We start from the raw sequence: 27,312 nt of genomic DNA, 5'->3' as shown, positions 1-27,312 counted from the left end.
GTAACCCAAAACTCAAAACTTCGAAATCTCCTCTAGTATATTGAATTCAGCTCCAATACCATGTAGATTTTCCTGTAGATTCACAAGCTCATGCAATTTACTAAAGCACAGGACAAGAATATACTTCTACCTTCAACCCGCAGAAGTCAATAAATCGATGAAAACAATATGAACAAGAAGAAGACAAATCAATGGCACATAACATAGTAAGTTTTCCTGGGGAAATCCATTGCTCAAAACCCTGCCTATCTGTATTGCATTAAATCAGAAATATGAGTGAAGGTACAAAGCTTGTTCTCACAAGAACAATTCCGCACAAGTATGCTCAACTCTCTGCCTCACAAGCCTGCTCTTAGCCAACACTTAGCCAATTTCCACTGCCTTCCAAGCCCCTATTTCCTTGCGCAATTCCTAGGATGAATAGCCCGTATTTAAATGGAATTCATGCTTTAAAAACTGCGCAAACCTAATTATGTCCTCTTCCTGATTACATGCATGCTATTTACAACTCATTAAATCATACAATTGATAGTACACTAACCTAATTAGGTCCTCTTCCTGATTGCATGCATGATATTTACAACTTAGTAAATCATACAACTGATAGTACATTGTCCCTTCACTCTAGTCTCAATTGGTTCTTTCTCAGAACTGACATGCATGAGTTTCCGATGAGTGAATCTTCAGTTATCTAGAGTAACACTTATGGATGCACCAGTGCAGTCAGTGCACTAACTGACTGCTAATCCTTTACTAGTTCAACAAACAGTTAGAACTAGTTTAACTGACTATAACTCAAGAAACTGAGTTATCTAATTACAACTCAATCTAAACTCATATTGGACCCCGAAAATTTAGGGAGAACACTTACATGACTTCCAAAAGACTTCCAACTCGAAATTCCTAAGCTAATTAAGTTAATTAAATTGAATTAACTATTTACAAGTTGTTATGAGAATATAATTCAATTTTAATTCACAGTTTAATTCAAGCACAAATTAAACTGGAATTTCTTGTTGCCATTTCTCAACACTCCCTCTCAATAAAAAAGCGATTATCTGCTACCCCGATCTTGTCTCTCTGAAACTCAACTTTACATCTTGACAATGCATTTGTCAAAATGTCAGCATCTTGCTCCTTTGTGGGAATGTACTCTAACAACATGATCTGCCTCAATACACAATATTGTAGATGATGATATCCAATATCAATGTGCTTGGACCTATCATGAAAAACTCTATTTTTAGAGAGTTTGAAACAACTATGATTATCGTAGTAAATCATTGTCGGATCCATCTATTGACCAAACAGACCAATCGAGATCTTCCTCATCTAGATGGCCTCACATGCTACTTGACTTGCAGCCATGTACTCTGCCTCTTCCAAACTAAGTGCAACCGATCTTTGTTTCCTCCTGTACCAAGAAATTGTCGTTGACCCAATACTGAAAATCCCTTCAAATGTGCTTTTCCAGTCAGATGGACTCCCCGCCCAATCTGCATCCATGAAACCTTGAAGCTTCACTCCCTCTGTCCGTTTTTACCATAATCTGCACTCAATAGTGCCCCTGAGGTATTTCAATACATGCTTTGTCACCTTCCAATATAGCTTGGTAGGCCTAATCATCGCTTGACTCAGCTGGTTAACTGCATAACATAAATCCAGTCATGTGTTCATCAAGTACATGAGTGAACCCACAAGCTGCTTGTAAACAGTAGCTTCCACTACCTCTCTCGAAGTAGCATCCTCCTTCCTCTAGTTACTAGCTAGAGGAGTCTCCATAGGCTTGCAACTCTCCATGTGGAACCTTTAGTATTTAATATAATATTTACATACCTTTAGACTCACCATTCTGATGTTTTGATTGATCTTTTGTAGGTTTTCCTTAGATGCGTTCAATTGCAAGCTTGACCATCTTCTTCTTATGCCAAGATCTTCAATTGTCCTAGTTGATCCCTATCAATATCAGTTGAAGAATTTTGTAAACCTACAGATTATCAACAATTTCATAGCTACTTATTTTGAAAAGAAAAAGAGGGTTACAAAGAAAATGGGATTAGAACATAGTTTAAAAAGAAAATCTAGGGTGCCAAGAGTACTTGGTTTTCATCCTAGATTTTTTGTATAAACATGCCAACAATGTTGGTTTTCATGTTTATACAATTCTTATTATTCTTATTTCTTATTATATATATATATATATATCTATTTTTAGAAAACAAAAGGCTTTTGCGAGTCAAGTTGGAGAGGAAGGAGAATCCTTCCTAATCACCTTCAAATCAATATTGTCTTGTAGATATTTAACAAACTCCTCCTTTGTCAATGGTTTGTGATAAATTCTCAATCGATGACCATTTACAAGGAAGGTCACTTTTTCTTCATCAATGGTTCTAATCCTAACTGCACCATTATCAAAGATAGTTTCAATCTCATAAGGCCCAAGCTAATGAGTTTGAAATTTTCCTTGAAAATATTTAAACTTTGAGTAAAAAAGTAATGCCCAATCTCTAGGCTAAAATTTCCTTTCTTTTATGAACTTGTCATGCCATCTGGATCTTTGTTGTTGAACTATGTTAGTTCTTTGAATAACATCTTGTCTCATCTCATCTAGTTCATTCAGTTGCTCCATCCTTTATTTTTGTGCTTCTGATAGATCAAGACCCAATTTGATTGTTGTCTTGAAAGTCTTTATCTGGAACTCAATAGGAAATAGGACTTGCTTCCCATAAACAAGTTCATAAGGAGTCTGGCCAGTTGTATTTCTCCATGTGGTATGATATGCTCATAAAGCTTTTGGAAGCTTTTCTGCCCAATCTCTTCAATGCAAATGCACAATCTTGGTAAGAATTGCTTCAATTGCTTTATTGGTGGATTCCACCTGTCCATTTGCTTGTTGATGATATGGAGTGGACTTTCGATGTTGATTTTGTATTCCTCCAATATCTTCTGTAGTAGCTTGGATGTAAGAGTACCTTGATCTGTCACAATTTCCCTTGGGACACCAAAACGGGTTAAAATATCCTCGAAAAGAAATGAAACTACAACATTTTCAGTAGCAAAAGGAAGTGCTTTAGCTTCTACCCATTTTGTAACATAATCAGTGCAAACAAGAATGTACCTTTTTTGTCTTAATGGTGGATTAATTGGACCAACAAAATCTAAAGCCCATTTTTCAAAGGGTTCAATAAGTACCTAAGGTTGTAGAGACATTTCATTTGAAGGAACAGGTTTCCCCATTCTTTGACAACTATCACATCTCTTAACATATTCTTTGGCATCCTTAAAAAGGGAAGGCCAATAATATCCTAAGAGAAGGACTTTGTAAGCAGTTCTTTTATCAATGAAATGTCCTCCACATGGTTCATCATGATAAGCCTTTAATATCTCTGGTACTTCATCTTCTCTGACACATCTCCGAATGATCAAGTCTGGCCCTGTCTTGTATAATTCTCCATTTATCCATGAGTAAGATGCACTAATTTGAATTACCTTTATTTTCTCTCGAGGAGACAAATATAGTGGTAACTTCCCCATAGCCAAATAATTAGCAATATTTGCAAACCAAGGAGATTTAATAGATACTGCAAAAATATATTCATCAGGAAAATTATCTTCTACAAATACATCGTTATTATCATTTTGAATCCTAGATAGAAAATCAACAGGTCGATCCAAAATAGCAATAGTGAATTCTTGTAACAACAATAACCATCTTGTAGTTATGCCATTAGTGTTTGGTTTATTCATTAACTATCTAATTGCATAATGGTCTGTATGTATGAAGGTTTCATAGCCAATGATGTAATGTCTACATTTATTGATAGCATGGACAACAACTAAAAACTCTTTTTATGTTACAATGTAATTTAATTATGCAGGAGTCAAATTTTACTAGTGTAGTAAATGGCATAAGGAGTTAAATCCTTTTTTCGAAATGTGAAAAAGTAGTTTCCAATTTGGTCCTCATAGAATTGGTGCTTTAGAAATTTTTTCTTTTAATGTTTCAAAAGATTTTTGGCAATCAACATTCCAGATGAATTCACAGTCTTTTGTGAGCAATTTGAAAAGTGGAGAGGCGATTTTTGTAAAGTTTTCTATGAATCTTCTATAATAACTAGTAAAGCCAAGAAAACTTCTAACATCTCTTTGACAAGTTGGAATTGATAATTTAGAAATAACTTCTACTTTAGATGTATCCACTCTAATTCTATTCCCTGAAATATGGTGTCCTAAAACAATTCCCTCAATAAACATCATAAAACATTTTTCATGGCTTAATGAGAGATTTTCTTCTTTACATCTAATGAGAAAATTTTCTAAATTTTTAAGAGCTTCTTCAAAGGAATTTACATAGATAGTAAAATCATCCACACAATCATGAATTAGATCTGAGAAAATGCGTAAAACTACCCTTTGGAATGTTGCAGGTGCATTACATAACTGAAAAGGAAGTATTCGGTAGGCATAGGTTCCCCATGGACAAGTAAAAGTGGTTTTATCTTGATCTTCTGAAGCTACTTGGATCTGGTTATATCCAATAAAACCATCCAAGAATGTGAAATATTTATTTCCTGCCAATGTATCTAAAACTTGATCTATAGAAGTGGAAAATGATCTTTTAAAGTGGTTTTATTCAATTCCCTTTAGTCAACGCATACTCTCCATTTTCCATTCTTTTTAGGAACAATTACCAATGGTGAAATCCACTCGCTATCTAATATTGGATAAATGAAATTCACATTTAACAATTTTTGTAGTTCCTCTTTAACAATTTCCCTTAAATTTGGATTCATTCTTCTCTGAGGTTTTCGGATTGGTTTGACATTTTCTTCAATGTAGATATGATGTATGCAAGTATTAGGATCAATTCCTTTCATGTTAGTGTATTCCCATGCATAAGTAGAGGAATGTTCTTGTAACATTTTTATTAATTCTTTCTTTTGAAATTCTTCCAGATTATTATTGATATTCAAAGTTTTTTCTGGAAAGATTTCTATTAAAGAATTGCCAATTTTTCCATAGAATGTAAAGATAATTGACGAGATGATAAATATTTAATATTATATTGTTCTTGAAAACTTTGATTAGATTCAAAGTATGAGGAAGACTCATTATTTTCCATTAAATTTAAAATTTGAACTTGTTCATCTATTTGTGAAGTAAGAAAGATTGGTTGTATAACAATATCATCATCTATCCATTCTTCACTTTCTACCTCTATTGTTGTTTTTGCAGGAGGATATAATGTAAATTTGTTTGTTGAACTTCCATTAGAAATAAACATATCACCAGATATACAACTTATAAAAGAATCAATTGTAGCTAACCATGGCCTTCCTAGAATCAATGGATGTCCCCCTAAATTATTCTTGGGTGTTAGAATCATAAAGTCAACAAGATACTCCCAAGAATCTAAGGATACAAATATGTCTTCTATTACACCATCATGTTTGATAACATATCTATTTGCTAATTTCAATAATGTAGGTGTATATTGAAGATTAGTAAGTTTCAATTGATTCATAGTTTGTTTACTCATGATGTTTATAACTGCTCCTAAATCAATCAATGTATTTGGAATTTCGACACCATTGATGTGTGTTTTCAAAATGGGACTTCCTGGATCAAGATATTTATGAATTGTTGTTTTTCCCATCGTGATATCTGCAATTTTTCCAACTAATTGAATTCTTTTAACTTCTTTCCTCTTTCTTCCTGGTCTTTTAATACTTAACTCCTGGATTGTCTTTGCAAATATTGGTATTTCTTTAATAGCCCGTAACAAATGAATTTTTATGCAAACATTCTTTAGTTCATCTTTCATATCATAACGAGGCAACATAATTTGTTTTTCTACCCCTTTATCAATTTTCAATCTTTCAGGAAAAGGTGGTGTTTGAACAGAAGTTGAAGGTTGTTCTATGATGGGAGTTGAATTTATTGGGATATCATTAGAATGTGCAGAGGTGGTTTATTTTTTAGAATTTTCCTCTTGATTATGTTAGGATATTCCGACACATAGGAAATAGTTAAGTTCAACTTGGTCTAGTATAGAGTTAGGTATAGAGTTAGGTAAAGTGTGTTTCTTTACCGTTGTACATTTTGTAACTTACAATCCGACGGTCACGATATGTAGTGATCCGACGGTTCACTCTCTCCTCGGTATTACCGACACTTGATCCGTGGCTTGACACCCGATTGGTCCATGAGTTCTATTTAAAGCGCATGGAGGGTCATTGTTCGGGCAATCCATGCATGAGAGAAGCTTATGTAAATTTTCATTCTTTGATTAATAAATTGCCTGTAGTAGCCACGTTGGCGCAGGCCGTGGACTGTTTCCCTCTTTGAGGGTTTTAACCACGTCAAAAATACTGGTGTATTGATCTGTGATTTGGTTGTGAGTGGTGTCCTTTTGGTGTTATTTCTGAGGAACTTACCCTGTAAATTCCTACATGGTATCGGAGCAATTTGAGGGCCGCGTCCGTTGGTGATCCAAATCTGAAGCCGGTAGAACTGCTTGCGGCTGTTGTTTCCTAGATCTGCTGTTTCTGACTGCTTTCGGGCCGAGAGGACTGCTCTGTTGCGTTCGGAGCATCTGTTCCAGTGAGGAACCCCTTTCGTTTCACGCGAAAAGGTTTTCGGTAGCCCTAGCTGCGTCATTTTTCAGATCGGGAGGTATACAGTGTTTTTGCAGTTTACTGTTATTTTCTCTCTGCTTATTTCGGTTTCGGTTTATTTAGCCTTTTTTTAACCGGATCTATACCTTTCATTTCTGTGTATGCTCTTTGTCTTGCGACTTTGTGCGATCTGGGCAAATCAGAAACAGAAAGGAAGGATTTTTCTCATGCGTATGCTCTTTTCCCTGCACCTTAGTGTGATCTCGGAAAATCAGAAACATTGAGAAAAATATTTAGTTTTTCGGCTAAAGCTAACTTTGAGTCGCAAGGTTCATTTTTTTAAAATATCTAGTTTTTTTGCTAAAGCTAACTTCGAGCCGCAAGGTTCGTTTTTCTTTGCATATTCGTGTTGGGTTTTGTGTTTTGTGTTTTGTAGGGAAAAAGAGCTTTCTCAAGGCAAGCACGCAAACCAAGGCCCCCCCCCCCCCCCCCTCTCTCTCTCTCTCTCTCAAATTTTTTGTATAGATCAATTGGTTCAAAGCTATTTTAAGAGAGTAGAGGTCTTGGGTTCAAGTCTCCATTTTGTGGGGGCGGATTTTTTCATTCCCGCACATTCGCGCACCTTGCCGGCAACTTCAACAAATTTTTTTCAAAAAGCCATAACTTCTTCATCCGGAAGCCTTTTTCAGAGCCGTTTTTTTTAAAACAGCCTAATTTTTCGAGATCTATCCATTGGAACACTTACTTTCAACATCTTCAGCTTCAGTTTTAAAAAAAAATAAAAATGGAAAGTCCATGCCAAGTCATTCTTGACAGCGCTAACTACTTCCAATGGATAGCCTACATGGAAGATTTACTTAGAAGTAAAGGTCTCTACAAAATAGCCACAGACCAAGAGAAGAAACCAAAAGATGAAGACAAGGCTGCAAAATGGGAAAATAGACAAGATCAAGCACGTGGTTTGATAGGGATGTCTATTTCTCCTGATCTTAGATTCCATATTGCAGAACTTGAGACTCCTCATGAAGCATTGGAAAAAATCACTAAAGTTTTTGGGATTAAAAATGAAATTAGAGCCCATCAACTTGAAAATGAGTTGCTTACTTTGGATCCTAATAATTTTTCTTGCATTGAAGATTTCTTGTCCAAATTCAAGACCCTTAGATATCTCTTGGAAGGTGTTAAGGTTAAGAAAGAAGATAGTAACCTTATTTATTCCATCCTTACTAAGTTGGGACCAGCCTACTCTGTATTTGTTTCCACTTTCCATTCTACAAGGGAAGCTTTCATTTGTCAAGGAAAAGACTACAAGGCCCCTTCCTTTGACTCCTTTTGTGATTCCTTAATAAGAGAACAAGAAAAACTCTTACACCTTGGTCTTCTTAATCTTGGAAACTCTTCCAAGAAAGCGTTAGCCGCCCAGCAGCAACCAAATTCAAAGAATCCTAAGAAGTCATATCCTAAAAAGAATGGTCCTAAACCAAACAAGGGTCCTAAGCAAACTTAGCCTCAAAATGTAAGATCATTTCAGCAAAATGATAAGACCAATAAAAACAAATGGAAGAAGACTGATAGACATTGTAACTTTTGTAATCGAGATGGCAACTTAGAATCTAAATGCTTTAAGAAGATGGAAGCCTTGGAAGCCGCAATGAAGAAACATAACATCCATGTGGAGCATACTTCAACTTCAACTTCCAGAATGGCACTTTCTGCATGTCGTTGTCAATCATCTCAGTCTGGTTATGCATTAAATGTATCTTCTTCTTCTCCTTCTCATGAGTGGCTCATTGATTCTGGAGCCTCTTATCACATGGCCAAAAACCAAGCCATGTTTTCTTCTTTAAATGATTGTAACACCAAAAATATATATGTTGGTGATGATAGATCTCTTAATGTTGTAGGGACTGGAACTGTTCATCTAGACAATGGTCAGTTTAATGATGTATTATGTGTTCCAACCTTATCCTGCAACCTTCTATCTGTATATCAGATAACTCATTCAGGTGAAGGTAAAATTGTTGAATTTTCACCTCATGATGTTGTAATCAAGGATCTAAGAGATCCTAAACAGATTCTAGCTACTGGTATTGCTGATGATTCCACAAGGTTGTATAAGTTTCACAACTTTGGGTCATCAAATCTTCCCTCAGTATTTGTTGCTCATAATGATGAAGTGAGCAAACTTTGGCATGAGCGATTTGGTCACTTAAACTATCGCTCCCTTCAGCATCTATGTAAAGAAAATATGGTGACAGGTCTTCCTATGGTATCTTGCAGAGATGGTGTTTGTTCCGGATGTGTACTCGGAAAACATCATCGGGACAGTTTTGACAAACGTGCCTCTTGGCACGCCTCAGCCCCTTTACAGCTTGTGCACAGTGATTTATGTGGTCCACTTCCTGTTGCTTCATTCTCTGGCTGCAAGTATTTCTTAACTTTCATTGATGATTTCTCCAGACGCACTTGGGTATACTTCTTAAAACTCAAGAGCGAAGTATTTAACACATTTTTGGCCTTCAAAGCCTTTGTTGAAAAACAATCTGGACATCAAATTCTTAAGCTAAGAACTGATAATGGTGGAGAATATGTTAAAAACACATTCATCAACTTTTGCACCGAAAATGGAATTCAAATGCAACATATTGTTCCATACACTCCACAACAAAATGGTGTAGCTGAAAGGAAAAATCGCACCTTAAAGGAAATGGCTAATTGTATGCTGCAATCTAAAGGACTCAGTCTTAGTTTTTGGGCCGAAGCAATTAATTGTGCAAATTATATAATCAATCGCACTCCTACTAAGGTTCTAAAGAATATCACTCCAGAAGAAGCTTGGAGTTCCATTAAACCAAATGTAAGTCACTTTCGTGTTTTTGGAAGTGAAGCATGGGCCCATATTCCAGATGAAAAGCATAAAGCTTTAGAACCTAAGAGTGAGAAATGTACTTTTGTTGGATATTCTGAAGATGTAAAAGGTTATAGACTTATTCCATTTAAGTCCAAAAATGTTATCATTAGAAGAGATGTAAAATTTGATGAAAATAAATCGGCCTGCGAGCCTAGTCCGGCGGATGTGCCACCTCTTCCTATCTCTTCTACTTTTGAAAACATTTCTTCTTCAGATGATGAAAGTGAGGATGACAATCCTCCCCCACCTTCTCAGGATCCTCAACTTCCAAGATGGGTCCGTGCTACTCGGGATGCAGCAGGTGATCTTGCCGGTGATCCTACAGATCAGCGACGTACACGTTTTCAGTTTGAAAGAGCCTCTTCTTTACTGGCTCAAGCTCCAGTAAATCATGATCCTGACACTTTTGCAGAAGCTTCAGGCCATCCACATTGGGAAGCAGCTATGAATGAAGAATATCATTCATTGTTGACAAATGATACATGGGATCTTGTTCCTCTACCAAAGGGACGCAAACTTGTTAGATGTAAATGGGTTTACAGAACCAAGTATGGACCAGATGGGAAAGTTGATAAACATAAAGCTCGTCTTGTTGCTAAGGGTTTTTCACAGGTTGAAGGCATTGACTACACTGAAACCTTCTCCCCTGTTGCCAAAATGAACTCTATCCGCCTTGTTCTTTCCCTTGCTGCCTCTTTAAAATGGGAAGTCCATCAGATGGATGTTAAATCTGCCTTCTTGCATGGGGACTTGCATGAAGAAATCTATATGGAACAACCCATTGGCTTCATCCAAACAGACTCCAGCCTTGTATGTCGACTTAAGAAATCTCTTTATGGTCTCAAGCAAGCTCCTCGGGCTTGGTATGCCAAAATGGATAGCTTTCTTTTAGAATCTGGCTTTTCTAGGTGTTATTCTGACAATACTGTCTACACCAAGAAAGTGGGCAACTCTCTTATCATCCTTGTTCTTTATGTTGATGATCTTATTCTCACTGGTAGTGATCCCAACCTTATAAACCATGTGAAGTCCAGCCTTAAAAAGAAATTTGAAATGACAGACTTAGGACACTTACACTATTTTCTCGGTCTTCAAGTCTTGCAATCCAAGGAGGGTATTTCCCTTTCCCAGTCCAAGTATGCTTGTGATATTCTTCGTCATTTTCACATGGAAGACTGTAAGCCAGCCCCTTCTCCCTTTCAGTCTGGAGTCAAACTTTCAGTCTCTTGTACTTCTCCTGAAGTTGATGCTACCTTATACCGTCAACTTGTAGGAAAACTCTTGTATTTAACCCATACTCGTCCTGATCTTTCCTTTGCTGTTGGCCTTGTTGCTCGTTTTATGCAAAACCCCCGTGAAAGTCATTGGAAAGCAGCCAAAAGAATACTTCGTTATGTTCGAGGTACAGTACAGTTTGGGATTCATTACAGTGCCAAAGCAGCTCCTCTATTAGTTGGTTTCACTGATTCTGATTGGGCTGGTGACCCTGATGATCGGAAGTCTACTGCCGGTTATGTCTTCACTCTTGGTTCAGGACCTATTACATGGGCTTGTAAGAAACAGGCTGCCATTTCTCTTTCGTCAGCAGAAGCAGAGTATCGTGGTGCCGTGGAAGCTAGTAAGGAAGCCTTGTGGCTTCGTCAGATCCTATCAGAGTTTGGCTTTGAGCAGCAGCATCCAACCACACTTTGGTGTGATAATCAAAGTGCCATTCAGCTATGCAAAGATCCAGTCCAGCATCAGCGCAGTAAACACATTGAACTACACATGCACTTCATCAGAAAGCTCATTCATGACCATGTTCTTGAAGTGCAATATTGTTCAACAGATGATCAGGTTGCAGACATCTTCACAAAGGCTCTCACAGAGGCGAAGTTCACTAAACTTCGATATATGCTTGGAGTTCAGGAAGTTGTCACTAAGGGGGGATAGGCTCTAGTGCCTCCTTCCTTCTCCTATTGTGTCATATTTGTAAATCCTTCAATCCTATCCCAAGTTGTTCTTAAGGGGGGATGTTAGGATATTCCGACACATAGGAAATAGTTAAGTTCAACTTGGTCTAGTATAGAGTTAGGTATAGAGTTAGGTAAAGTGTGTTTCTTTACCGTTGTACATTTTGTAACTTACAATCCGACGGTCACGATATGTAGTGATCCGACGGTTCACTCTCTCCTCGGTATTACCGACACTTGATCCGTGGCTTGACACCCGATTGGTCCATGAGTTCTATTTAAAGCGCATGGAGGGTCATTGTTCGGGCAATCCGTGCATGAGAGAAGCTTATGTAAATTTTCATTCTTTGATTAATAAATTGCCTGTAGTAGCCACGTTGGCGCAGGCCGTGGACTGTTTCCCTCTTTGAGGGTTTTAACCACATCAAAAATACTGGTGTATTGATCTGTGATCTGGTTGTGAGCGGTGTCCTTTTGGTGTTCTTTCTGAGGAACTTACCCTGTAAATTCCTACAGATTAAGAGTTTTCTTTTCCTCAGAGAGATTTTATTTTTCAGATTCTTGAACAACAACTGATGGTGACTTCTTTTCCAATACTCTACCAGATCTAAGTTAGACATTGTTTTGATCTAATAGATTTATCATGTAAGTTTGGAAATTTTGTCCTTCATGCAAACTTATGCTATCATTTGTAAATTCATGGGTTTATGGCCCACTGAAAAAGCCTTACAAATGTGGATAAAATATCATTGGAAACCAAAAGGAATTATTGACCTACACCTTGGGTCAAAGGGCTTCTTCACAGTGGTATTCGGAAACATCGAAGACAAGGATAGAGTTTTTGAAGGCGGGCCTTACTTTTATGCAGCAACAGGTCTCTATATGAGACCTTGGATCATGAATTTTGTTCCAGAATGTGAGACCTTTACTTCAGTCCCAGTTTGGGTAAGACTCTATTCTCTTCCTCTTGATTATTGACAAACAAAGTCCTTATCGGCCATAGAAAACAAGTTAGGAAGTTTTGTCAAAGCTTTTGAAGCCACTAGGAGGGGAAAGTACACTTCCTTTGCTAGAATATGTGTGGAGATGGATCTCTCTAGAGCTCTACCAGATGAGGTAATCTTAGAAGTATTTGACGAAGAATGGGTGCAAACTGTGGACTACCAACATATTCCATTCAGATGTCACAAATGCCATGAGCATGGGCACCTATTCAGGGACTGACCTCTCACTAAAATAGAGAATAAGAGTAAAACTACTGCAATGAAAGAATCTGAAAGCTTTCACAAAGTGGCAAGCAAAGGAAAAGGAAGTAAGAGGGGGTCAAAGATACAAAAATCTAATGGGCAACAAGCCAGTCAAAATAGGTTCCAAGTCCTGGAAGTGGAGGAAGGTATTACTACTGCAGACCAGATGAAGGGATAAGGTTTAATGGAGGAAGAGAAGGAAGAGGACAGGGAACAAACACCAGATAAAAATCAATAGACAGAAACGATGGTGAGTGATGCAGAAACAGAAATGGATCATGAGATGACCCAAAGTGAGATGGAAATGGAGGACCAAGAACTTCAGGAGATTCTTGAGAAAGAAAATCTAGATCTGGAGGATTTCTTGATTCAAGGAACCAAAGAAGGGATAGACTCTTTACCTCCAGAAGAGTTCAGCAGAGTCCAACAGTTATTTATATGGAAAACCCAAAACAAAGGGCCGGAGAGGCAAAGAAACAAGGAAAAGCAGAATAGCGAAGGGGTAAAAACGGTGAAAACCACACCAGGATTAGCACCCAGAAACCCAGGAAAGAAAAGAGGCAGGAAAAGGTAGAACGAACTATTGATGGAATGTGGAAAGCTAATGATAGACTCAGGTAAGATGAAAGACCTAACTAGCTACTCTTTTACCAATCTTTAATAATGAAGTTTACTTCTTGGAATATTAGAGGTCTAGGTAGTAAAAGAAAACAAAGACTGATTAGTAATAGAATGAAACAAACAGCACTGGATGTTATCCTCATCCAGGAAACTAAATGTTCCATTCAAAAAATAAAAGAGATTCATAGCAAATGGCTCAATCGTTATGAGTTTCTGGAAGTCAAAGCAGAGAATACAGCAGGAGGTATACTCACCCTTTGGAATCCAAAAAAAATAGACATTTTAGATGCTGAGGCATCTAGAGAATATTTATCAGTGGTCATATAGCCTGTAGGAGATAAGGAAACCTACCTGGTCACAAATGTTTACGACCCCCAAAGACTGGAGGGTAAACTCAAATTTCTAGATTCTCTGGAGAACCTCAGAGATAGACATTCAGGAATTCCTTGGATATTGGGAGGTGATTTCAACATGATCAAATCACTTTCAGAGAAAAAAGGTGGAACCAGAGTTCTAAACAAAGACTCTCTAAAGTTTCAGACTTTTATAGATACTATGAAGTTAGTGGATATTGTAACAGGTAATAGCATATTTACTTGGAACAACAAAAGAGGAGGCGAGTCTTAGGTGGCTTCAAAATTAGACAAATTCGTGATCTTAGAAGGCCTTATGATCAATGACAAGGAAATATCAGCAAGAATTCTCCCCTTTGGAGGCTCTGATCACTGGCCAGTTCATCTGGAGGTGCAGAGTATTCGTACACCCCAGAACAAACCTTTTTGATTTGAAAACATCTAGTTATCCCATCCAGATTTCACCAGCAACATAGCCAAGTGGTGGTCAGAGGATTTGAACATTCAAGGCACAAGAATGTTCCTTCTTCAGAAAAGACTAAAACATATCAAGCTCCAGCTGAAAGATTGGAATAAGAATGAATATGGCAACATTTTTGAGGCTAAAAAAACGGTGGAGGGTAAAATACAGGAACTCAACCAAGCCCTTATCATATATGGCTTTGATGAAGCCAGAAATGTTTAGGCTACTAAATATAATCAAGACTGGGAGAATTTATGCAAGCAGGAGGAAATATTTTGGAGGCAACAATCTAGGGTTCAATGGCTCAAAGAAGGAGAACGCAATACCTGATTTTTCCACAGATCCACTATGGCAAACAGAGCGCACAACATAATTTCACTGATCAAGGACGAGGAAGGTAATCTTCACAACTCTCATGCAGAGATAGAAGCAATTCTTGTTAAGCAATTTTGAGGCGTAGTCAAGGAAACCTGTCATGACAGAGAAAACTCCATCAAGGACTTCACCAGACATATTCCTAGGCTGGTGTCCAGAGAGGACAATTTCAACCTTAACAAGCCAGTAACCAAAGAAGAGGTCAGTGAAGTGCTCAAAGAAATGCAAAATGGTAAAGCACCTGGCCCAGATGGGTTCAATGTAGATTTCTTCAAGGCTTGCTGGAATATTGTAAAACAGGATATTCTGCATGTTGTAGAAGATTCTAGGATGAACAGAACTATTTTGAAAGCTCTGAACACCTCCTTCATCGCCCTGATCCCTAAATAGGAGGCAACCCAAACTCCTGACAAGTTTAGACCAATAGCTTTATGCAATGTGGTTTACAAGATTATCTCAAAAGTGGTGGCCAATAGACTCAAACCTCTCCTTCCTACCCTCGTCTCTATGGAACAATCTGGGTATGTGGAAGGAAGGAAAATTCTTAATAATATTATTCAAGCTCATGAGGTGGTACACTCTCTGACTAGCAACAGAAAGGCTGGTATGATCATGCAATTGGACATAGCCAAGGCCTATGATAAATTGAATTGGAATTATATCAGGAAAATTCTTATTGCTTTTGGGTTTGATCACAACTGGGTGAGATGGGTCTTGGCCCTGGTCACTTCCTCCATCTTCTCAATTCTGGTCAATGGTTGTCCATCTGAGACATTTCTTCCTTCTAGAGGCCTCAAACAGGGGGACCCACTCTCTCCCTTTCTCTTCATCCTCATGATGGAAGGACTGGGTCGGTCTATCAAGCATGCTAAAGAAGTTGGTAAGATCAAAGGTCTCAAACTTTCTGATAGGGGACAGGCTTGGACACATCAACAGTTTGTGGATGACACCATGTTGCAGGGAATCCCCACAGTCAAAGAAGCTCTCGCATACAAACAAATTCTAAATGACTTTGCCAGGGCTTCAGGTATGGAAGTTAATCTCTCCAAATCTAAGATTTTTTTCTTCAATACTAATATTGCCATTCAGAGGAACATTGATAAAATTTTGGGCTTCCAAAGGGATTATCTCCCCTCAAAATATTTGGGGGTTCCTCTAACTGCTAAGACATTACACAAGAGCATCTGGGAGCCAGTCATTAATAAACTGCAAGACAAAATTAGGAAATGGACTATGAGGACCTTAAACTTGGCTGGCAGGTTGGTGCTCACAAAGGCTGTTCTACAATCAATCCCAGTTTTCATTCTTTCCGCTCTCCCTGCTCCTAAAGGAGTCTTGCATCTTTTTAGAACCATTCAGAGAGACTTTCTCTGGGGCAAGGGGGAAGAAAAGAAGAAATGGGCCTTGGTAGCTTGGGAAAAAATTTGCAAACCTAGAAAACATGGGGGTCTTGGTTTGGATGATCCTAAAATTTTAAGAAAAAATTTAGGGGCTAAATTATGGTGGTGCTGGATAAAAGAACCAAAGGCTCAATGGGCTATAATTTGGAAGGAAAAATACGCCAGATCATGGCAAAGTAATGACCATATTCGAATGGATGGAAATATTAAGGGATCTCACATTTGGAATAAGGCCTGTGATAATAGAGGACTAGTCCAAGATAATGGCTTTTGGGAAATTAGAGAGGGAAACTTAGCTCTGTTCTGGGAAGATAGATGGCAACAAGAACCCATTCTATTGAGAGAGGAATTGAAGGATCTTAAGGCAGAGACGGATGCTAAAGGATTATACAAGGTTAAGGATTTCTGGGATCAAACCGACAGTATAGGAAAATGGAGAAAATGGAGAAATGGAGGAAATTTGATTTTAGGGATGACAACCCCTTAAAAGATAAAGCTGAGATGCTAATGCAAGAGTTAGATCGAAGGAAAGTTTTAGTGTCAGAAGGGAATGACCAACTGAGATGGGGCAACAACAATGAGGGCACCTTTAATCTTAAGGAAGCTAAATTCATTCTCCTTGGTTTGGCCTCCTAGGCTCCGGACACAACGTGGCAAAGACTATGGAGGCATCAAGGTTGGATGAAAATTAAACTCTTCATGTGGCTAGTCCAGCACATGAATCTTTTGACTTGTGACAACATCTAGAAGAGGGGAGTTTTGGGGCCTTCCAGATGCCAGCTTTGTGAAGCTCAAGAAGAAACAATGGAGCACCTCCTCAACAACTGCACCTTTACCTCCAGGTTGTGGGATTCTTTTGCCACCATTTTCCAATAGTCAGATAGGGACAAAGGGAGCATCATCAATACCCTAAACAAGTGGAGAAGTAATTTTTCGAATAATGAAGTCCTCGGCTCAGCTTGGGCTCTAACGCCAAGCTTCAATATCTGGAATATTTGGAAAGAAAGGAATAACAAAATCTTCAAGGATGTAAAAAAACCATCCCTTTACCTTTTGGATCAGATCTTAAAACAGCTTCAGGAGACCATGGGTACTATAGTATGAAATCTCCCTAAGAATCCACCTTTAGCTCCAGAATTGAGGATTCTCTATCAGCTAGGGTTGCAGGGTCTTGTTCCTCAGGGCCTGGAAAGGAAAATTCTCATAAGAGACTCTGAGCTTGATTTTTGGCACCCCCCCAAGGGTTTTTTAAAATTCAATATTGATGGTGCCTCAAAGGGGAACCCGGGTACTGCGAGTCATGGCGGGGTTTTAAGAGATGAAAGGGGAGATATTCTATTCATTTTCCATGGTCACCTAGGGAGAGCCACCAATAACATGGCAGAAGTCATGGCTATGGAGCAATGTTTAGAATTCCTGATTCAGGATAATCGACACAATGTGATTGTGGAAGCAGATTCCGAGTTAATCATTAACTCGGTCAAGAGAATCAGTTGGGGTATGGCGCCGGAAAAGGCCTCAAGGAACTGGAGGCTAATACAGATCTTTCAACGGATCCACAGCCACCTTTTGGGCCTCCGCATAGTTTATTTTAAACATGTGCGCAGATCGGCCAATAAACTGGCAGATCTTCTGGCCAATCAAGGAGTGAACTGCACAGACAATAGGTTTGCAATGAAATGGCAAGAACTACCTCAACATAGGCTAAAAGCGAAGTGCCACGATCAAGCTAAGGAAGATTGGTTGGTGTTTCGGAGCAGGGCTATGGAGGATAGCATAGATGACTCAGAAGTGTTATGATCAGCAGAGTGTATAGAATTGATTATCCAGCGAGTGTTGTGCTTCGAAGGACCTTTGCTGTTCGGAGTAATACACTCAAACAGGTTATTAGTGGTTGTAGAGTGGGAGTTTTATTTCTCTGGGTTTCAGGTAGGCTGGCGGAAGCCTCTTCTCACAATGGCACAGGTAAAGCAGATATGGCGAGCGATTGGATGCCGGGAACCCGTGGCGTCCCCGAAACCTTGATTCTTTCGCCTTTGTTCGGAATACCACGTCTAGGGCGGTTTTGGGATGATCGCAAGCCTCGCGAGCGGGAAGCATTTTTCCCTTTTTTGCAGTGATCCCATTCAGTGAACACCACGTGGCAGTGGGGTCGGAGGAAATACCACTCTGATCGCACGCTAATGTTCAGCGATGTTGATCGAAGCGATATGAACCTCAACCATAGGATTTCGCGAGGAGGATCTACGGTTCGTATGAATCGAGCAAGTTGGTGGGTCCACAGGGGTAAATGGCGGCTGTATTACCATGGGTTATCCACCCGAGAATGTAAGACCGGATTGGGAGCTGTTTTCTGGCGATCATGGGCCTCGCTAGCGGTAAGTGGTATTTCCATTTTGGGAGCGATCCCATACAGTAGGCTACACGTGGCGGTGGGGTCGGCTAAAATACCACCCTCATCGCAAGCTAAAGTTCAGCATTTTGGCCGACGCGATATGAACCTCTGCCGTCGGATCAAGCAAGGCAGATCGACGACTGCGATTGAATGAGCAAGTTGGCTGGATTGGCGAGTAAGTTTTCCGCTTTTTAACTGGGCGAATTAGTCCTCTACCATCGGATTGGGTTAGTGGGCTCTTCATTAATAGTGACGTTTAATGCGGCTTGTTTGGGAGTTAGCGTGATGTGTTTAAGCTCCTCTTCTTGTCAGGAGGTTTTGGTCTCAGGCGGGAGGCTATGTGTTTTGGCTTCACTGCAGGCTTCTTCTTCGTTTTGATTTTAAGAGTTTAGATGTAGGGTTTTCAGGGTAGGGGCTTTTGCCTCGGGCCCGTTCTCTGTCGGGTTTGGGGTTTCTTCCTTGGTCCACATCTCCTTATGGATAGTTGTAAATTTTGTACTTTATTAATGAATTGAAGGACCGACTCTTGCATTAGCAAAAAAATAAGAAATAATCGAGTATGCATTCGCAATATGCATGTCAAAAAATGCATGACGAACACTTGGCCAATACAACTATAGACACATTACTTGTTAAAATTCCATTAGGTTCTCTACGCTAATTTGGATTTATGTTCATGAAAGCTTAATAAAACTTTGATTTATTTCAACATTTTTTAATGGAACACTTATTGTCTAACATGAAATGAAGTGTGTTTTTAATTTGTGATTTGTGTGGGAGAACATGTGTGTGCAATAACAAACAAAATCTTTCTACAACAATGTTTCGCACTTCCACATGCATTCTCCCTCTGCAAAATTCTCCCAATCACCTTCCTTCCATATAATACTAGTTTTCAAATGATTAAAGCCATTGAAACCACATTATTAGGTAAAAGCACATTAGCTTTACACAATAATCTTCAAAACTGCATGTCATGTCATTCGTAAAGTAATTTTGCAAGAGCTCTTTTTCATCTTGATATCTAATAAAACGAGTCCACATCGACATAGTAATGCACATAGTTGCTACAAATTTAGGAAGATGTTATATGTTCTAACCATTTAAATTTATACAGAGTGTGAAGATGTAGAAAAATCACAACCACACCTCTGCACCCAGGACAACCCACAAAGGTTCAAACATTGTGGATACAAGTTTCCATTGTTTGTTTCACATAACCATTCTCCCACATTTTCCCACATGCGAAGTACATTGAGCTATATGTAGGAAACTATAATACAAAGAATGGCTTGTTAATGGAAAATAGGAAGAATGTTGATGTAATATGAAAATCTTTTATAAATTTAGAGATTGGTAAACTGCAAGGAAACAAGTATCATGAACTTAAATAAAGAAATTCATTGAAATACATTTTTCTTCAATGTTAATATCTACATATCACATAACCACAAGATGAAATCAAAACCATAACCATCCAACAAACTGAAAAAACTCTTCAGTAATGCTCAAATTCTTGAACCATAAAATAGACGACGATGCTAAAATTCTAAGGTGGATATGCAGAGGTGCGAAAATGTGGATGCCCCCTCATCCCTCGCCAATATTCAATGTGAATTCAATCTTACTAGTTACCAGTAATAGGGATATCTGCATTTTATGTAGAACACTTCATCCCCTTCAAGATTGTAATTAACACTTCCTAGCGTCATCCACGTCTTTTGTGACGTGAAACCCTCTATTTTATGGTAGACACGAGGCAAATATTATTGGAAGAAAATAGTAAAAAAATATGAATAGAGGGGATGTTAGGCTCAAGAAACCGAAGAAATGTTTCTATCTTCCTAAATTGATGAATCTGGAAGCACTAGTTTGTTTTCGATCTATTTTAATAATTTTTTAGGAACATTAAAATAAATTGCAATTCAAATTTCAAAGTTGAATAGGAACTTACGTGAAACTAAAATGAATATAATGTTAAAATTAGACTTGAATTCACTTTGGTCGTTCCAAATATTTTTGTAGTAATTTTACACTAGACACATTGTGCAAAGTGGGAAGCCAATGAAATCCATCTTCACACTTTGCACAATGATCCTAAGTATAGATCAAGGGAATGAGCATCACCAAATCCACAATGAAAACTAAAGATATACACGTAACCCAAACTTTTCATGCCCCAAAATTTTGTAGTTCTTTTTGCTATAGAAGGAGGTATGCGAAAATGTATGCAGAGATATGAAACATTGCAGAAAATTATCTTTGTTCCCTACTCCACACAATCATTCTTAGCATTTTTTTGGTTCGATAGGAGTACTTCATCCTTTGATATAATTTCCATTGCAGAAAGTTCTCGGTCTCCTTCGAACTTACTATATCCAGTTGCTCTGCATATATCAAACAAAATAAGGAAGTACAATCCCTCTCCAAGTTCTCACATATTCTCAGATAATCCCTCTACAAGTGTGGAAGTGATTCTCCACACTACCTTATCTTCGAACATACCCATGCACCCAAACATGCTTCACTCTGCATAGATTCACAACTCCATGTACCTGTTCTGCCGCACAACAAATCTGTAAAATTTTAAGATGAAAAAAAAGTTTAAAATGAAATAAGAGAAAAACACACTAGAAGTACCTTCCATAGTGTCAATGTCAATGTCAGTGTCATAACACTCATTGATGAAAGACACCCCCCCCCCCCCCCCCCACAAAACCCACCTCCCTTCTTACGTAAAGGACCTACTCAGAGCACTGTGTAAATGTCAGTGTCAGAGCACACACTGGCAGAATGACCACTTAGAAAATTAGCCTTTTTATATTTTAAAATTATTTTTCTGACATTGAAAAATACCGAAAATAGATAACCCTCTACTAGGGAGTTATGTCCCATCACAACTTTCTTAGCCAATCAAAAATTAGAGATAATATTTTTAAAAATTAGAAAAATATTTTTGAATTTATAGGAAAATTGAAATATTCAGCATTTGGTTAAAATTACAAAAACACAACAAAATAATGGAGAGTCAACACACTTTGACCATGAGGAGAGTGTTATAGTCCTTGGTGAGGTAGGGAATAATAACCTCAAATTTTATAGTAAAGGAAGATCAACGATATTTGAACACATACTTTCAATTTGATCACATAAAGTAGCACAATTAAAGTTAATGAATCAATTTTATCTTGTCTAGTATGTTAATCCTTATTCTTGCTACGTTCATGTAGAAAAAGGAGATGAAAGTTCTTCCACTAATAATATTTATTCTTGTTACGTCGATAAGCGTCCTCCCTATTTGAATTTGTCACATTATTCTTTTTACTAACTAAAAATCTTGATTGGATGGTGTAGAATTAAAGACATCGACATATTCTCATTGTCTCCTCTACATCAACAAATGGTTTTTTCACAAATAAGTTCCTTGCATGTCTAAATCCATGTTTTTACCATTTTTAAATTATTAGGTTTACCAAATATGATTATAAATTTACTATGCATTTGTTAATATCCAACTATCAGGATTAAGAAGAAGTGGAAGGGTTTAAATAAATGTTTGATGACAATTTGCTTAAAATCCAAACAATATGATAACACATTCTTGCCCCTTCATGGAAGCTTCATAATGGAGTACTTCAATTACTCGTTATTTCATTTCCAACTGATAACTGGTCAATTTTGATGGCAACATTGAATCTTCTTATCCTTATTGGTGGTTTTATAAGAATATTAGGTTTTACAATAGAGAAGAATTTTAGGTTTTAGGGGACAATTTATAATAAGGTTAGGTTTTAACATGAAATGAATTCATTAATTTGTTTTAATTTTGATTCCACTTCCTAACATATTTAGGTTTTCTGGTGAGATGATTTTGGTCTAGAACTGACTAGAGTAACCTCAGCATTTATGGCCAGGGTTTGAGAAGTGGAGCAGTAAGGTAATGTTAATGGTCTTGCTCGAGATTTGAGGGGTGGAGCACCATCAGTAGGATCCAATGAAAACAGTTGAATGGTTATGGTGGTTCTATTGGTAAGTTTTTCTACCATTACAATTGTGCCTTTAAATATTCCTTAACTTTGGCAAGCATTGTTTAGGTTTTTAGAGCTTGCGACATCCATTCTAATCCATATAATGGATTGTGCATATTCCTTTTCTTATGATAAATTTTGATGAAGTATATTGTCAAATCATGGGTATGATTGAAAATAAATTGTAAATCGTATGCTACAAACTTGCTATATGAATGTTGCTCGCAAGTAGTGTAGTTTGAATTGTCACCCTTCAAATTGCAAACTAATATATGTAGATAATAGCTAAGCGCACTGAATTACGGATCATGCCACACTTTGAGATTAGATATGTTGATTATATGAAGTCTATCTTGTAGGTTCATGCACTTTAAAGGAAAGAAGATAAATTATTTCAGATTTACTGTGCTTGCATTTTTTCTTTATATGCCAACATGATATAAGGGCAAGTGTGCCGTATCTTCCCCTATTTCATCTCTTCTATATTTATATGTGCACTTATTGTATCGATCACTGTTGAAGTTGTATTAGGAGTTTTAATGATTTATATTATTTGTTGACATAAAGTCCTAATTAAGAATTGTGCATTCTTTAACTCAAGCAAGCAACATTTAGGATTTTAAAGCTTGCAACTTCCATTCTAATTTATATGATGGATTGTGAAACATTTAGGTTTTTAGAGCCTGTGCCATCCATTCTAATATATGTGATGGATGGGTAGATGCCTTCGCTTATGATAATTTTTGACAAAGTGTACTACCTTCAATTTTTTTAAAATTTAAAATAACAAACCCAGCTAGAGAGCAAACCCAATTTATCCCCAAATTTACACCTATGCACACCAAAGGATTTGACGCCCACAAGAAGAATGTATTTATAACTACCATCCCTTGAATTTTTCTATTAAAAAAATGTAGCAAGAAAGTCTCAATTTGACTTTAGCCTTAGTCAAATTGAGTAAATCGAATTTCAGCAAGACAACTTGGAGGCAGTTAACTAGTGTGACATGGCTCTTGTCACTTAGTTAACTCAGTAAATTCGAGTTAGAGGGCTTGAAGTTCAGTTATGCATGTGTGATTTCTAAATTTTAGTAATCCAATTCAGTTATTTTCAGTTGTATTCAATTAAATGACCTCTAACTATTGATAGAGTTAGTTGAAGGCCATTTGTGCATTGAGACAACCATCTAACTCAAAGATCTATCAGTTAATTGATCAATCAACCCAAAATAGCTAGTGCATGTAAGGAATTCGAATTCCTCAATTGAAGTGGAGATGACAAGGAAATGTAACATCAGTTATAGACTAGTCTTGAGTGTACATGTGTTGCATTCAATCAGTGATCAATCCTTGGGAATTGCACAATCAATTTGGAGGAAATTCCTAAAGAATAGGGGCTAATTTCCTCAGGATTTGCGCAAGGAAATAGCGGCCTTGGTGAGAAAATAATTGGCTTAGTGTTGGCTAGAGTTGTTCATTGAGTAGGAGAACAATTATTCTTTTGTAGGATGAGCTCAAAGCTGGAGCTAGCAATTGTAATAGTTTCTCAATTCATTGATTAATGCAAAGAGGCTTTGATGGGTTTTCCCAATCGGGTTTCCCTAGAAATCATTGGGTATTTGTGGTTTTGCTTATTTCATGTCTATTCATGTTGTACTAAATTGTGAATTTCATTCCACATATCAATATAGTAGAATTGTGTCTCATGATATTCAGTTAGAATTCTTGAGCAGTTGCAATTTCTATCAAATTTCTACATTTGTCGCTAAAATTTCTCACATCAAGAATTTCCATTAAACATAATTCAAATGCACGAGAACCATCATGCTAAATCTTGATTCAACATAAATCCTCTCTCAGGCAATCTCATTTACAACTAAAAGTTACTGGTAAGTTTGCGTCTTCTTAACTTTGTATGGTATGGTTAACTAAATTTTGTTAAAGTTAACTTGCATGAATTGTATGAGAATTAAGCCTGCTTTAAATGGTTTACATGGGATGCCATCTTCAACTATTTAGGTTTTATTATTTTCTCAAAGTTTAGAATAAAGTTTATGTTAATAAATTTAAATATTTTTAACAATATTTGAATAACTTATAAATTTATTAATAATAGAAAAAGTTGATTTTTAAATAATTTTTAAATTTGTTTAGGATGAAAAGGCTCTAAAAACTTTGGAGATTACGTACTTTAAGGATTGATTAATAAATACAAATTTATAAAAGGATACTACATGTGGTTCAAATATATTTAATCAGTATAATACGTATTATTATTAATGTTTGTACTAATACTAATTTTATTTTTAATATTAACATTGTTATTAATATATTAATATAAATAATAGTAATATTATTATGTTAAATCTTTCATGCAATTAATATAAATAAAAAATAAAATTTTAATATCAATCAGTATAATAAGTATTAATATTAATGTTACTATAAATATTAAAATTAATGTTAATATTAATATTAACATTATTTTTTTCCACTGACAAAAAACCGTAATTTTTATTTCATTTGTAAAATGATTCAGAATTACATTTTGTATATACACATCGTATGCATATTCCATGTTGTTCTAGATGTGTCTTTGGTGTTCTTTGATATCTGCATATTTTCTAGCATTTGCTCAGTAAGAGCAATATACATAGATTTGTAAAGATCACATCAAAAAATTGGTGAAAATTTTAGTTGTTTTCACCTCGTAGTGTTATAGTATCTAGTAGACTAGTATCTTAGAAAGAAAATTGTTTAGCTAAAAATTAATGATTTTTGTCTTGGAAATTTTGATCTATATAGGACCTTGTTTATTGATGAAAAATGACCTCATCAACATGTGAGAGAGACCACGCAGTCAGAGCCCCAACTAAGCCCTTATCCGTTTGATTTGGTGGTCATGACGGGTTCAAGTGGGTCTAGTTACCCTCTCTCTCTGTCTGCTTGCTTATAGTTTGCATATTACTTACTAATAGAAAGAGAGAAATTAGATCTGCCCTCTTGCTATGTGTTATAACTCTTGGATATAGTTCCTGGTTATGGGGGAACTAATGCCTGAGACATCGTAGAATTGATGGAAAGTTTTAAGATTAGTGGCCGGAGTGACAGGCCATGAGGGCTTGCAAAAAAAACTTCTAGTTCTGAAACTCTTTCCTTCCGTAATAGAATGGACAAAGAAACTATGAGAGTTGCAGAGTGTTGTATTGAAGGAATGGTTTGAAGAAAATAAAGATGACATAATTTATACATAGGCAATTAAGAATCTGATCATAAGAATTGTAGAAAGAATGCTGAAGGATATAGAAGATTTGGATGAATTTACAACATGGTGGAGAGCCTTTTAAGGCCTCTTTAAACAAGTTTTGCAAATTCTCTTTGCTGAGGAAACACCATTAATAAATATGCTAAACAAAAGAAGCCAACAACTTCATTACACTCGTGCTGATAGAAGCAAACATTAAATGAAAGAATGAAAACACAGAGAGGAAAACATGAATGCAACTACCCAAAGCTGGAATCAAACTACAAAGTATTATTCAGACTTCATAGAGATTTTCTATTTACAATGCCATTCATGGGTTGCTGGACTCTGCACTTCCCAACATGCAACTAATACAATCCTTGTACATGGCCTTTGTATAAAAGAAAACCAACCTGGTATGTTTAGGCTAAAACATATTGGCTCCAACTGGGGACAACGCTTTGTGTGTAAAGTGCTGAGAACCATGGACCATTAGACTTGGGTTGGGCATGGAGTCAAAATAAAAAAAATCGTTCTCAACTAGCTCTAAAATATGTGAAAATAAAAATCTCCTTGAAACCTTCATTTCCCATACCTTTATTCTTTCTTATGTAAACTGAAACAAAATTTCTGCAAACTGGAAATAAATACTTAGATTTTGAGCTTATTTATGTACAGATCCTACCTATAACATGAGTGAATTCACTCAAGTGAAATCCACCTTCCAGTGGTACCAAGATAGCATTTGAGTGTTGGATCTAATGCCACTATACTCTTGGAATTCAGAAATTGAAACATGCAAGCACCACATAAAATTTTCAAATGAAATATTTTGCACATACCCCAAAATTGAAATTTGTGGTTGACCAAGGAAAAATTCCATATAATCAACTACGGGATCATAAAATGGATAAAATAAATTTGCAGCTACCTCCCTTTCTTGAATAATATGTTGACATAAGTCTTTTTGTACAAGGCAACTACATCCATTGTTTGGCTCTTCAACTTTGGGCCTTTTATGAAATTTAAATGGCAGCTCCAAGCTCTTCCCTGAGACAATATACGATTTATCAGAAAACTTAGGAACTTCCCTACATACCTTGGGCTTTGGAGCAATTGTGTTTTCTCCAATGCACTGATGAGAATCTTCTTGACTAGCATCCTTTCCATTCATACTCATGACAACCTTCTTTACTCTAGAAAATGGTTGTCCAAAAATGTCTATTTGTTGGTTTTCTTCTTGGCATCTGCTCAGGAATCAATTTTCTTGGGGACTAGTATCCAACTCTTTATCATAGCCATATGAGTCATAAACAAGGGCATATTCAAAGTCTACAAAATAAAACTTACGAGGATTTATTTGCAGTTGGATTCTTTCCTTATCCACTAGGCCACAAGAACTAGAAAATATGTACTTTTCATTAGTAAGGCCAGAGGGTTGTTCCATGTTTTCTTTTAAAAGGATACTGATATTTGTATTTAAACTAGTAGCAACATTTTCTTGATGTAACTCTTTCATTTCAGAAACAAGAAAATCATTTCTTGATTTATAGTCACCTCCATACTCCATAACAATTTTTTGAATCAAAATTTCCTCACTTTCCTCATCATAAAGCGATGGCCTTTTCCACAAGTCTAGAATTTGATCACTTTCAAGAACTTATTCTTCATTCCCAAGAGAGCCCAACAAGCTGCCTTATTTCAAGG

This window comes from Pinus tabuliformis, chromosome 7 (assembly GCF_031772625.1).
Source record: "Pinus tabuliformis cultivar Carrire ecotype Pingquan chromosome 7, CPIR1, whole genome shotgun sequence".
NCBI classification, from domain to species: domain Eukaryota; kingdom Viridiplantae; phylum Streptophyta; class Pinopsida; order Pinales; family Pinaceae; genus Pinus; species Pinus tabuliformis.
Note: the sequence above shows the minus strand (reverse complement) of the source record.